General features: G+C 38.3%; 1 protein-coding gene across 2 annotated transcripts in view; it reads right to left on the bottom strand.

The window, feature by feature from the left end:
• Khdrbs2 (KH RNA binding domain containing, signal transduction associated 2) overlaps positions 1-15,625 on the bottom strand; it is a 506,623-nt gene that overhangs the window by 22,160 nt on the left and 468,838 nt on the right. Inside the window, exons 10-12 of one of the 2 annotated variants that reach the window (XR_015628455.1) lie at positions 14,603-14,658; positions 14,076-14,232; positions 9,281-9,418 (exon numbers count right to left, since the gene is read on the bottom strand). The gene's annotated coding sequence lies outside the window, so the exon portion shown is untranslated. The remainder of the gene's footprint in view (positions 1-9,280; positions 9,419-14,075; positions 14,233-14,602; positions 14,659-15,625) is intronic. The other variant, XR_015628456.1, reaches the window with a different exon arrangement.

Below are 15,625 nucleotides of genomic sequence, written 5' to 3'. Positions count from 1 at the left end.
GAAGAGTATATTAGACCAACTCAAAAGCAAATCTTAGAGTACCAGAAGCCTAAACGTGTCTATGTGTAACTTATAAAAATCACTGATTATAGTATACTTTCCTTAACTAAAATGTATCACCCTTAAAGCAACATTTGATTGGTGACATAGCAACATATTCCTTCTAGTTTAAGAATTACTGAGAATACACTTATGCAGAAATCTGGTCATCTTTGAACATGCAAAGTGATGTCTGACTTTATTGTTATTTGGACAGAACATATCACAATCTTTTGCCCTGTTGAACATACTACAGGAAGAAAACGCAATGCTCATTGAAAAAAGGAGAACACGTGTTCTTTTGCACGCTAAGAAGAATATCACATCACACACAGCATGCGTGAGTGCTACTGCAAATATATTTTAACAAAACTGTAGCTGTCCTCTTCTTCATGTCCCCTGCTTTAACCCATCAAGAAGAGGTTCAGAAATGGTAACTAACAGGAGGGAAGTTTGAGGTGTCCTGCCAACTTCACACAACCAGGTAATGGTAACCTTGACATTGCTGATGAAAGCTTTGGGCACTAGCACAAAAGGCTGTTCATTTCTTAGTTATTTGGCATTTCCTAAACTGTGTTGCATTAATATATATGCTGTTGAATCGGTTAGAGTTTGATTGTTTTGGCTCCATATTTTTGTCGCAAATAGAGATTATTCACCCATCATTGATGTTCTAACAGAAAATCCCTTTGTTTTCAATAGTTAAGGTGGTTAGTTCCTTTCCATTACTGTTCCAGATGAGTTGGACAACCTTATCTACATAGCATTAAGGAACACATTATCTGAGCATTTGACTTATTTTTATTTATTTTTTCTTAAAATATATATTATTTGATGTTATATACATATAATTTGATGCTAAAACAAGTCATGAACAGCTACTGAATATGCTTTATCTAACTGTATATTGATATATATTAATTCACATAATAATTAATATTTATTTTTTGAAGCTATTAGACAGTAAACGAGGAACAAAAAAATTAAGCTTGCTTTCTGGGCATTTCATATATATATACTGAGAGAAATTAAATAATAAATCCTCAGTCTTGCCTCCAGTTAAAATTAATACAGAATGTTAGTGCAGATATTTTATAATTGTTATTATATATTAACAAAGAACCAAAGATATTTTAGAACATACACTGGGTATAAACTTTAGATTTTATTATGCTAACACAAGCCATTAGTTATTGTCTAACCGTAGCTAAAATTGTAGGGAAATGTTCAAGTGTTTTATGTTATAGGCATTTTGTTATTATAAGTGTAAGCCTTGAAATACTGTGAGTGTACTATTTGAAATATAACACTTGGATCACCTGTAAGTAATGTTAATTCTTTCTACCTGAAAAGTATGAATAGTGGCTCAATGTTTGTTGACTATTTGGCAAATGACTTATTTATGATAAATGATCAGTTTAGAACTGTTGTTTAAAGTAGAATTCTGGCTTCCAAATGAGGTTGAAGTCACGTAAATACCTGATATTTAAATTAGAAACTTTGTAAGTAATGTTCACCATAAGTCTGAAGTAAGAATCTTATTTACTTATTCAAGTTCTGGAAGAATTGAATCTTTGACTAATGTAACTAAGCAATTTTCTTGGCAATACAAGGCTTGCTTGAATTTTTTTGATTACACTTTTATTTTGCATGTGTGCATATGCAGATGTCACTTTGTGAGTGTGGAGGTCAGAGGATGACTTGTGGGCGACAGTTCTAGTCTCCCATCATGTGGGTCCCTACGATTGAATTCTGACAGTCATGGATGGCAAGTACTTAAACCACTGAGCCATCTTACTGCTAGTTGTTAGTATTTTTATCTTATTGTATCATGTATATCTGTGTATCATGTGCACGCTTAGTGACAGCTAAGGTCAGGAGAACACAGTTATAAGCTACCCTGTGGTTGCTGAGCCTTGAACCTTGGTCCTCTGTAAGAGCAGCTACTGCTCTTAACCATGGAGGTATCTATATTTCCAGTTCCTTTTACATTCTTTTTTTTCTTTTACATTTTTTTTATCTTTATTAACTTGAGTATTTCTTACGTACATTTCCATTGTTATTCCCCTTCCCGGTTTCCTTTTACATTCTTAACCATAAAAACTATTATTTTTTTTTTTTGATACAAGGTTCTATTGTGCAGCCAGTGCTGGTCCTTAAGTCAAGATTCCTCCCCATTTTCTGGTTTCTGAGAGTATAGGATTTCTGTCATCATACCCAGCTTCACGGTGTATTGTTTTACTTTAATAATTTGTTTAAAAATTTAATTCCATCAGAATACATAGCCATTGACAAATGAATGGCCGGCCTGGTTCTAAAATTTCTACTTTCGAATTATGTTTTCCTATTTTGTATTTTGAAGATAATTATGAATAAATAATGAGTTTACATAGGAACCTCCAATCAGCCAAGTTGGACAATTACAACTTGGTGTCATCGGTAGTATTACTAAAAAATAAAAATATTAGTTACATGTGCAAATCTTTTGAAAAATGACTTATAAGTCATATGTATTACCTGATAAGTCCATAAAATTAACTGCATTTGCAGCTTAGCATTAGCACTCGGGGTTATTCAGGGAGATAAAAATGTACCTTTCTAGTGGAAGAAAGTCTGGTCAGATAATGTGTGTGTGTATATATATATATCAATTATATATAAAATATATTATATAGTTATACTATATAACTATATATCAATATATACATGATATGTTAATATATGTACAATATATATTTTTATAATATATAATATATTTTATATAAAATATGTATTATAAAGTGTAACATACTATCATATTTCTAAAACCAAATCAACCCCAGAAGAGAAGAAAATGGTGCCTAATTAGATAGTTACTAAATGTCATCATGAAATATTTTATCTTTCTATGTGAGTAAATGCTCTAGAAACTCTATCTTAAACACTCCCTATATGGTTTTGTGTGCTATGGACATTGGCCAGGTAGAGAAAATCTCTGTCACTTATGCTGGTCTTTACCCTGCATGAGGAGTATGGGGAAGTTTGTGGGGCTGTGTCCTTACAAATGTATGAGTCTCTGTCACCATTTTTAGGTGCCACAAAAGCATATTTACTGACTTCTGTGTCATCCAGCAATCTGTGAGGTCCCGAGACACCAGGCCCCAAGCTATCTAGCTCACGTAAGCTATGTAGAAAGAAGTAAAAAGTCAAGACCCTGTTTCCAATGCACACATGAGATTTCTCCTGGAGCCTGAGAAAACTCCAAACGCTCACATATTTTGAGCAAACCTTTTAATTTTGTCTTTTTCTCTTTAAAGAGAAAAAGGTAAAAATGTCTTGCTGTCCAGTGTGACAGCTCAGAGGGGAAAGTTGCTTGATGCCAACTCAGATGGCCTGTGTTCAGTCACCGGGTCACATAGGGTGGAAGGACAGAACAGACTTCTGAAAGTTGTCCTCTGTCTCCAAATGCATGAAGTTGCAAGTGCTCCCTCACCCTCAAATAAACAAATAGTGAAAATGCAATTTTTAAAAAAATGTATTATTTTTTCCACAGCAGACTATCTGCCCTTCTTAAATCAATGTCTTTCTTGTTCTTGCTGAGATAAATGCTATGAGAAAGCAACTTGGAGGGTAAAGGATTTATTTCAGGTTATGGTTTATAGACCATCATGGGGGGAAGTCAGAACAAGGACTTAAGGCAGGCACCTGGAGGCAGGAACTGAGGCAGAGGCCATGGAGAGATGCTGCTTACTGGCTTGCTCCCCATGCTTTCTTATATTACCCAGCGATAGAATTGTTTACAGTAACACAGACATTCTACATTAGCTGTTAATCAGGAAAATGGCCCACAGTCTGATGCACAGGCTATTTTAATAGAGGCAACTCTTCCATTGAGATTTCCTCTTCCGATGTGTCTAGGTTGCTGACAAAAACCAACTGAGACACTCCAAGTTATCTTAGAAGTATTAACCCTACATGTGTAAATTACATTACATTGGCATTGTATGCACAAATAAATCTGATAATTGACCAGCATCATAGACACTGCATACAGACTATAAGACATAACAAATTTAGAGGCAAAGCATTTAGTTATCTATTTATTCATTTGATAACTGCCTCCTATCAGACTTGACTAGTATCCTCACCTAGATTTTTTTTAAAATTGTTTTCAAACTGTCCTTTTTTTAAAAATTGGATATCTTATGTATTTACATTCAAATGAACCTTCCCAGTTCACCTTCTCCCATTCTCCCTCAAGTTGCTTCTAGGAGGATGCTCCCAAACCCACCTACCTACTACCTCCCGCCTCCCCGCCCCAGCATCCCCTGTACTGGGCATCAAGCCTTCACAGGACCAAGGGCCTCTCTTCCCACTGATGCCAGCCAAGGCCATCCTCTGCTACATATGTGGCTGGAGCCATGGGTTGCTCCATGTATACTCTTTAGTTAGTGGTTTAGTCCCTGGGAACTCTGGGGGTCTGGTTGGTTGATACTGTTGTTCTTCCTAGGGAGGTGCAAACCCCTTCACCTCCTTCAGTCCTTTCTCTAACTCCTTCATTGGGGTCCCCATGCTCAACCCAATGGTTAGCTGCAACCATCCTCATCTATATCAGTAGTGCTCTGGCAAGGACTCTCAGGAGAAACCCATATCTGACTCCTGTCAGCAAGCACTTACTTAATTTTAAAAGCTATACTTTTTCCTAGGAGACATTGTCTTTTGCAGTGAGGAAGGTAAAGTCTGGCTGTTCTTTCAGAATGCTGCTTGGAGATATTTATACAGAAATGTAACCTTTGATGATATTCTTCAATATGTGATAGGTAAGTATGTAGTCAGCTTAGCAAGTAATTCAGACTTCACTGAAAATCTTTCAGCTGTAGAATTTGATGAGACCACTCTTTAATAAGTGTCCTTCATTTGCTATTGTTTCCGGGAGTGATTGTGTTGAAATAATTAGTTACTGGTAGAAAACTCCCAATTCTTTGAGTCCTTTAAATATGAAGATATTCAAGGACATTAGAGTTAAAGCCCAGAGAATTGAAGTCCTAGTGACTGGTACCAAGTCAACTCATCGTGGGATTTTATTTTAAAGAAATTAAACTTCTACTATAATAATCTAGTTTTCCAGAAGCTAGAGGCATCAAGGATATCACACACGCGCACACACACACACACACACACACACACACACACACACACACACCCCAGAATCAATTAACCCTGGCTCACAGGAGCTCACAGAGATTGAACTGAGAATTGAGAGCCTGCAATCTAGAGGACAATCTAGGTTCTCTGACTATGTTATGGTTGTATAGTTTTGGTCTTCTTGTGGTACTCCTAACAGTGGGAGCAGGGGCTATCTCTGACTCTTTTGGGGATCCCTTTCCTCCTACAAGGTAGCTTCATCCTGCCTTACTATGAAACAAAGAACCTACTCCTCTTATGGCAACTTGATATGCCATGGTTGCTTGACATCTCTGGAAAGCCTGCCTTTTTTTGAAGGGAAATGGAGGAGGAGTGGATCCGGGGAAGAGGACAGGTGAGAGGAGGGACTGGGAGGAGAGAAAGAAGGGGAAACTGTGGTAAGGATGTTGGGATATAATGCATGATAAGATAATAAATTAAGAAAAGAAAAAAACCCTTTAACAATAATGTGAATGCATTAAATAAGCAATTAATTCTTATTAAAAACTTTCTTAGAGTCAAAGCTTCTAGTAACTCTGTACACTCTGCCAAGTTATAGGGTTCTGAAAACATATACGGAGGGATACTGTCACTCAAAAATACCAGTGGTGCTATAAAAAATGTGGTGAGATAACTACAGAATCTGTACATATTTCTTAAAATAATTTTTTTGTGTGCATGAGTGTTTTGCTAACGTATGTCTGTGCACCATGTATGCCTGCTCAGTGCCCACAGAGTCTTGAAGAGGCATTGGATCTCTTGAGATTGCAGTTACAGACGGTTGTGAGAAAGACACCCAGGTCCTCTGCAAGAGCAGCCAGTGCTATTAGCTATTGTGCTATGTCTGCAGGTCTAGATGTAATATTCCATACACACAATGCATGCACGCACACACGCACGCACGCACACACACACATACAGACCAGCCAAAAGTTGTGATGTACAATAATTGCAATTTTATAAAATCTCACCAAATCTTACCAAAATCTTACCAAAAAACTGTGAGAAGCTGGCACCGTTTTCTATCGTTTACTCAATATTATACACCTAGAAAAGTTTTAAAGTTCTAAAAATATCACAAAAGAAAGTTCAATGATCGAAGAAAATGATGGTAAATACTTGTCCTGTGCTGGGATCTCCAGCTACATGAGCTCTTAATGCCCAGGAGTGTAAGGACAGCTGAGCTAACATGGGAAATTCAGATACGGTCTTTAACAACAAGATGCACGTGGTGGAGGCTTGCAACATCACCTGCTCTGGAGATGTAGGAGAAACTCCCCTCTTCTTTCTCATGCCCTTGCACTCATAATGGATCCTTGTTATCTTTCTCTCAGGATCTAGCTTGTCCTTTATTTCTGTGTTCACTTTCACTTGGGTATCTTAACTATAATAAAAGATAAGGCACATTTCAGTTGTGTGTGTTATTGGGTAGAGAAAGGGAGAAGAGTTGAAAATTGGATCTTGGTTTGCAAGAATATAAGTAGACACACCAGTATACTGAAAGCACGTCTTCAGTAGGAAGTGATCACAGTAGGAAAAGATACCCAATTTCCTAGAGTTTATGGAAGTTCATGTAACTTGATTATTTATTCCATACCTACATTTAGAGGGCTGTGTACTTAGCTATATGTAGGCGCTATATAGGAATGGAAGGCTGAGAGTAAGGTACAATAATGCCTGAAATGTATGGGGTTTTGAGAAAATGTAAATACTTTCAACCAGCACTATATGTGTCATACATAAAGGTATCGAGAAAAAAAGTGAAGCTTTTTATAGACACAAAAATAGTATGTTATGTGATCCATTGTTTTAGCTGACACTTTCTTTAAATTATTAATATAACAATTATACCAAGTTACCACTGGAATTACACTCATGATAGCACATACAATCTATTGATATATCTGTGTATGTGCCATTTTATAAAATTTTTTAGACCTAGGAGGCTAAAGACTAAATATGATAATGAATATTTCATAAGTGTGTGTAGCAGGGAATAAGTTAATCTGCCTTGGCTTCCGGCCGGCCGTGTACATGGGGCACCTGCCCAAGAGCTGTCAGGATTCATAAATGAAACACACACACACACACACACACACACACACACACACACACGTGCGCACGCGCATGCACCAGCTAATTTTGACATGCTGGACAGTTCTATACTCCCCACAGCTAACACTCACTTCCCTCTGGTATTCCTGGATTAATACCTTCTAAATCTATATTTTATCTTTTCTAACCTGGTACCTTCTGGGCAGCGCCCTCTCCCTGCCACAGGGTCTCTCTTCCTTTCTACCTACATTGTTGGATGCTTTCTTTCCCGCAGCTCTTAAATCTGATCTCTCTCCCTCCGAGTCATGGTGACTCTCTCCTTTTCCTTCTCTCCCTTTGTCCCTTGCCCACGAAATCTAAAAGTCCTGCCTCCACCTCCCCGCCTGGCCACTGGCTATATAGCAATTCTTTATTACCACCCGAAGCCAGCTGGGGACAGAAACCCTCAGGTCTGCAATGTGGCTTTTGGGAGCCAAGTTAAGATAAAGCATTAGAACCAATACAAACAACTCTGTTCTAAGACATATACTAGACCAGGTAATATTAATAATGTTAAAATTATAATATTAATATTAAAATCATAATATTAATAATATTAAAATTACAATATTAATATTAAAATTATAATATTAATAGTAGTATATTAAATATTTCTAGCAGAAAATTGATTTATATTCTACGTCTTCCTTATAGAATGAACTTTTATTTGCCTTCTTGAAACACAGTATGGTGATGTGGTACATTTAGAATTTGTTGCAAGGAGAAAGAACCAGTTTGGAAGCCTAGTAACTAAATTTGGGAGGAAATAATTTACCTCTATCATTTTACTCCACCTCATAATGGTATGAGCTAGGACTGCTACTATGACTATTTTCCCTATGATAAAAATGCATCTGAGAACATTGAAATAATTGTGCTCACCCTCCAGTTCATCCCTTGTTCCCCGGACAGTTAATACAGCTTTCTTCCTCACACACACACTAACCTCAGCAAACTGGACCTTAGATCACTTTGTCCCTCCCAAAATGAAGGTCAGCTCATGACTGAAAATTCAAGTCCCTTATATTTAAATCGGTTGTGGGGTTGCACACCAGTCCTCCAAGCGTCTGTGTGCCAACCAGGCTGTGCCAACCAGGAATTCGAGGATAATCAATTCTTCATAATGAAACTGCTGCAGACAAATAGAAACACCGAATCCAACCACCTGCAAGGTCGGCTATATTTATCTACTAGCAACCTATTTAATATAAATAAACATGTGAGAAATGGAAAAAAGGAATGAAGGTAAAGAATATAAAAATACAGAACATATTTAAGTAGTCATATACACTCGGCTTTTGTGTTAGCCTTTCTGCTCACCAGCTTTGCTACGTGTTTCTTTAAGCAGTCACGAGAATGAACCATTAAAAGCACCACAAAACAAAATAGAGCCCTTCTAAAAATTGCCCACCTATTTATCAGAGACAAATCTATTCAGAGACAATAATTTTCAGTAGTCACCAGGCATAAAAAATAGACAACTAATAGCTAATTATTAAGTCAATTTATACTAAGAGGTTATTAATGAGTAAAGAATCCAGAGAAGTTCTAAGAGAAGTTTCTTAGAAGGTAGATATATTTCTTTTTAAAAATTTCTGCACTTGGGATCCTGAGAGATCGTTCAGCAGTTAAAAGCACTCAACTGTTCTTTCAGAGGACTCAAAGGCTCACAACCACCTCTGATTCCAGTACCCGGGAGATATAATGCCTCGGATTTCCATACCCGCACTCCCAGGCACACATCCACACATCCAGACATATAACTTAGAAAATAAACAAAATGTTAAATAAAACTATTCGTGTATCTGACAGACGCATGACAGATTTCACTAATATTATTTCGTCAGGAAAATGCAAATGAAATTCCCAATGGGCTATTGCCAAACACCAAGAATTAATCCAAGAATGATTATTGTACAGTACAGCAATCCTACTCGTAGGCAGAGCCAAAGGAAACAAATAGGTATAACAAGGAAATACCTACATTCTTATGTTCACTGCGGCTCTTTTCACAGTCGTCAAGACATGGGAATGCCAAAATGGCCATCCACTGATGAACAGAGGAAGCAAATGCAGTCCATATGCATCAGAATACTATTCAGCCACACAAAAGTAGGAGGTCCTGTCATGTGAAACAACGTGGATGGAATTAGAGATTGTTGCCTTAGGTGAAAGAAGACAGACATAGAAAACCATGTGTAAAGTGTAAAAATACTGATCTTTTAGAAGCTGAGAGCTGAACTGAGCTAAGGAAGAGTTGGAGAAAATAACCAACACATACTAAGTCATACCCAGACAGGAGCAAGAAGCTGAGGTTTTAGTGCTCAGGAGAGTGACTACAGTTGGTGGCAAAGGTCCTGTGTATTTATAAAAGCTGGAAAAAATGGCTTTTCATGTTTTTACCCCCAAACAAGTTATCTGAGCAGATTTAAACACTGCACATGTAACATGCATTGATTCATTATAGGGCACCTCCTTAATATGCAAATCTTTATGTTCTTATGTTGCAGTTAGAATAAATGTAAATAGAAAACTGTAATGGAAGTTGGCAAATAATCTAAGGAGCCTTATTCCAAAGAGGAGAACTTGAGCTTCTCTCTCCTCCTCTTACTATGAAAATGGTGGGAGACGCTGGAAAGGGAGTGTCAACATAGCTGCAGGGAATGTGAAGAACATACTGTCACAGAGGCAGGCTATGGGGTTACAGAATAGGGAGTGCTGTGTTCCTATGTGCGGGACTCAGAGTGAGGGAGGGAAGGGTGCACATCCTCATTCACTCATTCACGGTCGAAACTTGCAAGTAGAATCTCTCTCAAGAAAGATTCTGAGTAAAGGAGCCATCCAAGTCTCTCGTACAAGTACCATATACTACTGAGAAGTGTGAGGCACAGTGAATCAGAGACATATTATTGATATGTAACTAACCAAGTTTAAAAGAATGTTTACTCTTTCTCTCTCCCCGCTCTTTCTTTCTTTCCTCCCCTCCCCTTCTCTCCCCTCCCCTCCTCTCCCCTCCCCTCCCCTTCTCTCCTCTCCTCCTCTCTCCTCCTTCCCTCCCCTTTCCCTCTCTCTGTCTGTAAATGTAAACCTGACCCTCATAAGATTATAATGTGTATGACTCAGGCATCTCATTTTCTCTCAGTTCCTGCTCTTACCGAGTACAAAAGACCCAGATGTAAAATGCATACTAAGTATAGTGACCTTTTCTCTCTTACGGTAAACAATCTTTCAATTGATGTATTCTGCATAAGGAGCCAGGAAATTAATCTGCAGGCTAGATGGAGAAGACAAGTACCTGTCAGTCAATGGCACCACCGTTTGTTAACTCAGCTATTCATCTGGACGCCAGAATAACCAGAGAAATGGAACGTATTTCCCCGGCAGCAGGGATTTAAAAAAAAAAAAAAACAACTCAAGATGGGCTGGTTCCTTCCTCCACTTGTGCGTTTAACAATGGTTGTTTGACTGCACAAAAATATTTCTGTGTTGAAATTGACCCTAGTTCTTTAATGGAGTTCTGACCTGTGACTGCGGAACAAAAAACCCTGCAATGACTTCCGTGCTCATCTTATCGCATGAGAGTTTTCTCATAATGTCAAAGGGAACCTAGACTATAACTGGAATCACTCATTCTGCCAAAGGCTACAGTCAGGCGTGCTAACTAACAGATGATGCTTTCGTCTGCATCTTTCGGGGATGGAGTTAGAAATTTTAGAAGAATGATTAAGTTTGGGAAATATCAAAGTAAAAATGCATTTCAAAGTAAAACACTCCAGTGTGTTAAAAAATGAATTCATTTTATTGCTACAGAATAGGAATTAGGGTAAATTTGGGGTTTCTGAACTTCTAAGTTATGACTGATTACAATTATTTTACTGTATAGAATTATTTATAATTGTGTGTGTGTGTGTGTGTGTGTGTGTGTGTGTGTGTGTGTGTATGAATGCCTCCGATGCACAAGTATCCATAGAGGCTAGAAAAGGGCATCAGCTCCCCTGGAGCTGGAGTTAGCAGAAGTTCTGCAGACGCTGCTCCCCAGTTGGGTACCTAAATCCAAACCCAGATCCTCTGTAAGAGCAGCAGAGCCATCTCTCCTGTTCCTTTCCATGTAATTGTTAACAATATAAACTCTCAAAGAAACAAAAGAGAGTAAAGGTAAAAACTCACAGGACAGAAAGCTTTCGTTTCCATATTCCCCTGTTTCTAATTGCTCCTTTTTTAAAAGTTAATTTATTTATGTTTAAAATTTTATTGGTTATTTTGTTTATTTACATATCGAATGTTATCCCCCTTCCAGGTTTCCTCTCCTAAAATCCCTCGTCCCACTTCCCTATCCCTGCCTCCACGAAGGTGCTCCCCTATCCATCCAGTCACTCCCACCCACCCACTCCTGCCTCACTGCCCTAGCATCCCCTTAGTCTGGGGCATTGAGCCTCCACAGGACCAAGGGCCCCTCCTCCCACTGATGCCAAACAAGGTCATTCTCTGCTGCATATGCAGCTGGAGCCATGGGTCATTCTATGTGTAATTTTTGGTTGGTGGTTTAGTCCCTGCGAGCTCTGGGGGGGTGTGTCTAATTGCTTCTAATTAACAGTATGAAATTACTGTCATCTCTACAGAATGGGGCTACTTTCTTTGATCCATTTTTTTAATTACAGGTGCTTAATATTAGTGTTTATGTAAAATTTCTGGTCCTGTGTTTGGCATGTGTACCCAAAACAAAAAGGTTGCAATGTGCTTACTGTTACTATACTTAATGTTCTACCATTATACCAGCTACAAATCTATGTGTAAATTGCCATGCAATTACATGTTTACACACATTTACTTAAGTATTTCTATAACCAGAGGTAAGCCTACCCAATGAGCCAGCAGGAGCAGCAAACAACATTTTTAATGACAGGTGTCATTGCATTGGAATTTGAAATACTTTGCCCACTCAAAGTTTTTACTAGTGCACTGTCTTCCCATTATAACCAAACAGAACCAAACCCTGAATATGTCTATGTTGCATGAGCTCAGAGTGGATGCTATCTATACAGGGTGTCTTTCCAAGGGCATATGTGGTTTTGAGATCTCAAACCCAGGCAATTTTAAATGAACAACCAAAGAAATAAAGGAAGTATTTCAAAAATGTATTCCTGAAGCATTGATTGCTTTCACTGGATTTTTAAAAAAAATGTTTACATGTGATGTAATGTAAACTTCATTTAAAAGTGGTTAGCAATTCAATTGTTATTAAGCTGAGTGGCCTTGGTGAATACTACCTAAATATTAAAAGTAAGAAGAGATTACTGACAAGGTTCTCAAATGCCAGCAAATTGACTATTTTAGCCAAGCTTCTATGTTGTAAGACTTTGGCAAATATTAGTGGGCATAGAACTTTCTTAATTACTAATGCTATTTTTTTTCCTTTTTTTCTTTATTAACTTGAGTATTTCTTATTTACATTTCGAATGTTGGTCCCTTTCCCGGTTTCCAGGCCAACATCCCCCTAACCCCTCCCTCTCCCCTTCTATATGGGCTTCCCCTCCCCATCCTCCCCCTACTGCCCCTCCCCAACAATCACGTTCACTGGGGGTTCAGTCTTGGCAGGACCAAGGGCTTCCCCTTCCACTGGTGCTCTTACTAGGATATTCAATGCTACCTATGAGGTCAGAGTCCAGGGTCAGTCCATGTATAGTCTTTGGGTAGTGGCTTAGTCCCTGGAAGCTCTGGTTGGTTAGGAGCTCAGATTTGGTGTTTGAGTGAGTTCCCACATGTCATGGGATTATCAGTGTGCCAGTGGAAAGCTCACGGTCTGAAGAAATCCACAGGGAGTTCATGCATATACAGAATGCATGTCAATGGAATTCACAGAGTTGATTTAAAGTGCGCCAGGGGACTTTCATCACTTGCATGAGGTGGCATTAGACATAGGAATGTTCAACAAACTTAGGAGCCAAAACTGAGTTGAGTTCTTGTCAGTAGATAGGATGTTGGCAGTGGAATCCAGCATAGCTTTCTACTGCTCATGGGAGAAGCATCTTTTTAAAAACACTGCGTGAAAGGTTGTCATCCTAAACTAGGAGAAATTCCACACCCGGTTTCCAGAGAATCCCACCTTGTTTATTTCCAATTATTTGAAGAGCTGGTAAATTATGAAGTAAGTATATCTGATATTTAACTTTATACATATATATATCATATATATAGGATATATAACTGATATATCATATATATATAACTTTCATGATTTTATATAAGTATATGTATATAAAATATGTATATATATGCATATGTGTATATACAATGTTTTCATATTTTTAAGTTTGATTTCATACTACTCTGTCATTTCTCCCAGGTAAGGAAAAAAGTCTTAACCAATCCAGAGTATGGATTTCAGGTATTTTAGGTCATGAGTTCCTGTATAACTCAAGAGAGTATTTCCCTTCTTTTTACTTGGTGGTTTGAACTTAAGTCTTGGGGACATCTGGGACTAACTTTGGTTCTGTCCACTGACATTTCTTCACCCTGGTGAGCACTGGTCCCTGCCTTTCTACAGAAGGCTGTGCATATGCGTGACTCTTCCTGTCTTTCTGCAGAAGTTGGCAGGTGTGTACAGCTCTCCAAAACAGCCTTGCCCTTGCTCCCTCTAATGAGCCAAGGGGACATTCCACAGCTTCATGGGACCATGGGTAAGTCCTAATGGCATGGGAGAGATTCTGAGTTTATAACTTATATAAGCTTGCATATGACTTACATAATTTCCGTAAACCCGTATAATTTTCCAAACTTACGTGAGCCTCGTATAGAATACACGGGAGCCAGACTGGCTCGTATGTACGCAATGACGACCAGGTTATTAGAAGGAACCTGAATTAGGACTGGCATAGCAAACAGTAACACTCGATGGCCAGGTTTCTTTCATTGTGACGTCACATCCTGCTCTCCATCCTGTTGAGAGAAGCAGCACGCCTGAGCCTCAGCTGCCGCCATTCGCTTTATGAAAATATTCTCTGTGTCAGTTGTGATTGACGTCTCATTCTTTTCGGTCTGTGACTCTGAACATTTGGGGCTACACAGGATCTGTGCCTGAACCCCAGAGAGTGCTCTGTAGCAATTTGAACAATTGGAATTTGGGGAAGCTATCTTACACTAAGACATAGTAATTGCAAATGACTCCGTGCTGCTTTTAGCTGGTTTCCCTGCAGATTTTTTTCAGTATCCCCCAGACTGGCGTTTAGAGTTTCACTTGGCTACTACAGCTTCCTGTTGTTCCACACTTTGGTGAAGATTATGTCAGAGATGACAGACCTCAGCTTACCTGTATCCCTTTTAGTCCATCATATCTGCTATCATTTATGTGCTCTTTGTGCAGATCTGGAATAGTAAGAAAGAATAGAAAACGGAAACATAACTGAGCAGCATTTTTTTTAAAAGAGGCACATGTTTACAATTTTAATCGAGGACAAACACACACACTTCATAAAACTATTGGCATGCAACTCCAGCTGCAGAAACTAGACAGCAAAATGCCTCAGCTGAGAAGCAGCAAAAAAAGTAAACCAATCACATTGACAAAAAGCCACCATAAACAAAAAAAACTATGTTCAGAAGAGTAACGGTTTTGGTATGCATCCCTGCTATCAAGTCTTTCACTTGCTTTCTCTCCATCAAAATTTAGCTTAACGTTTGATTGTTAGCAAGAGTTGCATTACTGTTATTGCTAATTTTAGTTCTGTTTATTACCTTGAGGGTTATAGATTGTAAAATCATTTTTGCTGCCTCTAGTTAATTTTAATTAGTTGTTTTAAAAGCCTGTAGACCTATTTTGTTATATATATATTTTTTTTGTAGGTTTACTTTTTTAACTATCAGGAACTTAATAACTGAGAAGATTTAACATTACTGCTGCATAGGCAAACTTACAGAGTTAACTATTAGTGTTACCTGTTTAACGTTTAGTCATCCTGTGAGTCCTGCGACATATTTCCTTAATAATCATCAGCCATCAAGTCTGATAGTCTCAAAAGAAATATCAGCCCTCTAAACTGCCTTCAAGGGCGGTGATATTTAGCACTGAAAATTACAAATAAAGTTTTTTGAGGTTGAATAGCAACATCTAGCCATTGACACTGATGATTTCTCGGTCAAACGAACTGTCATAAACTACGCGAACGAAGCCCACGCACTCCTTCGAGTGAAAACAATCACGTGAATCTACGCAATGCTCACATGTTGGATGGGAGATTTAAATGTGCGGGGAAACTCAAAGGTTGAAGAACTAGGCATTTAGACAGTGGTAAGTGGTAATCTTACCTCTTTATACTCCATTACTCTTTCTCAC

The sequence above is a fragment of the Rattus norvegicus genome, chromosome 9 (genome assembly GCF_021556685.1).
Source record: "Rattus norvegicus strain SHRSP/BbbUtx chromosome 9, alternate assembly SHRSP_T2T, whole genome shotgun sequence".
Classification (NCBI taxonomy): domain Eukaryota; kingdom Metazoa; phylum Chordata; class Mammalia; order Rodentia; family Muridae; genus Rattus; species Rattus norvegicus.
The sequence above is the reverse complement of the archived record's forward strand: the minus strand, read 5'-3'. Positions and strand labels throughout refer to the sequence as shown.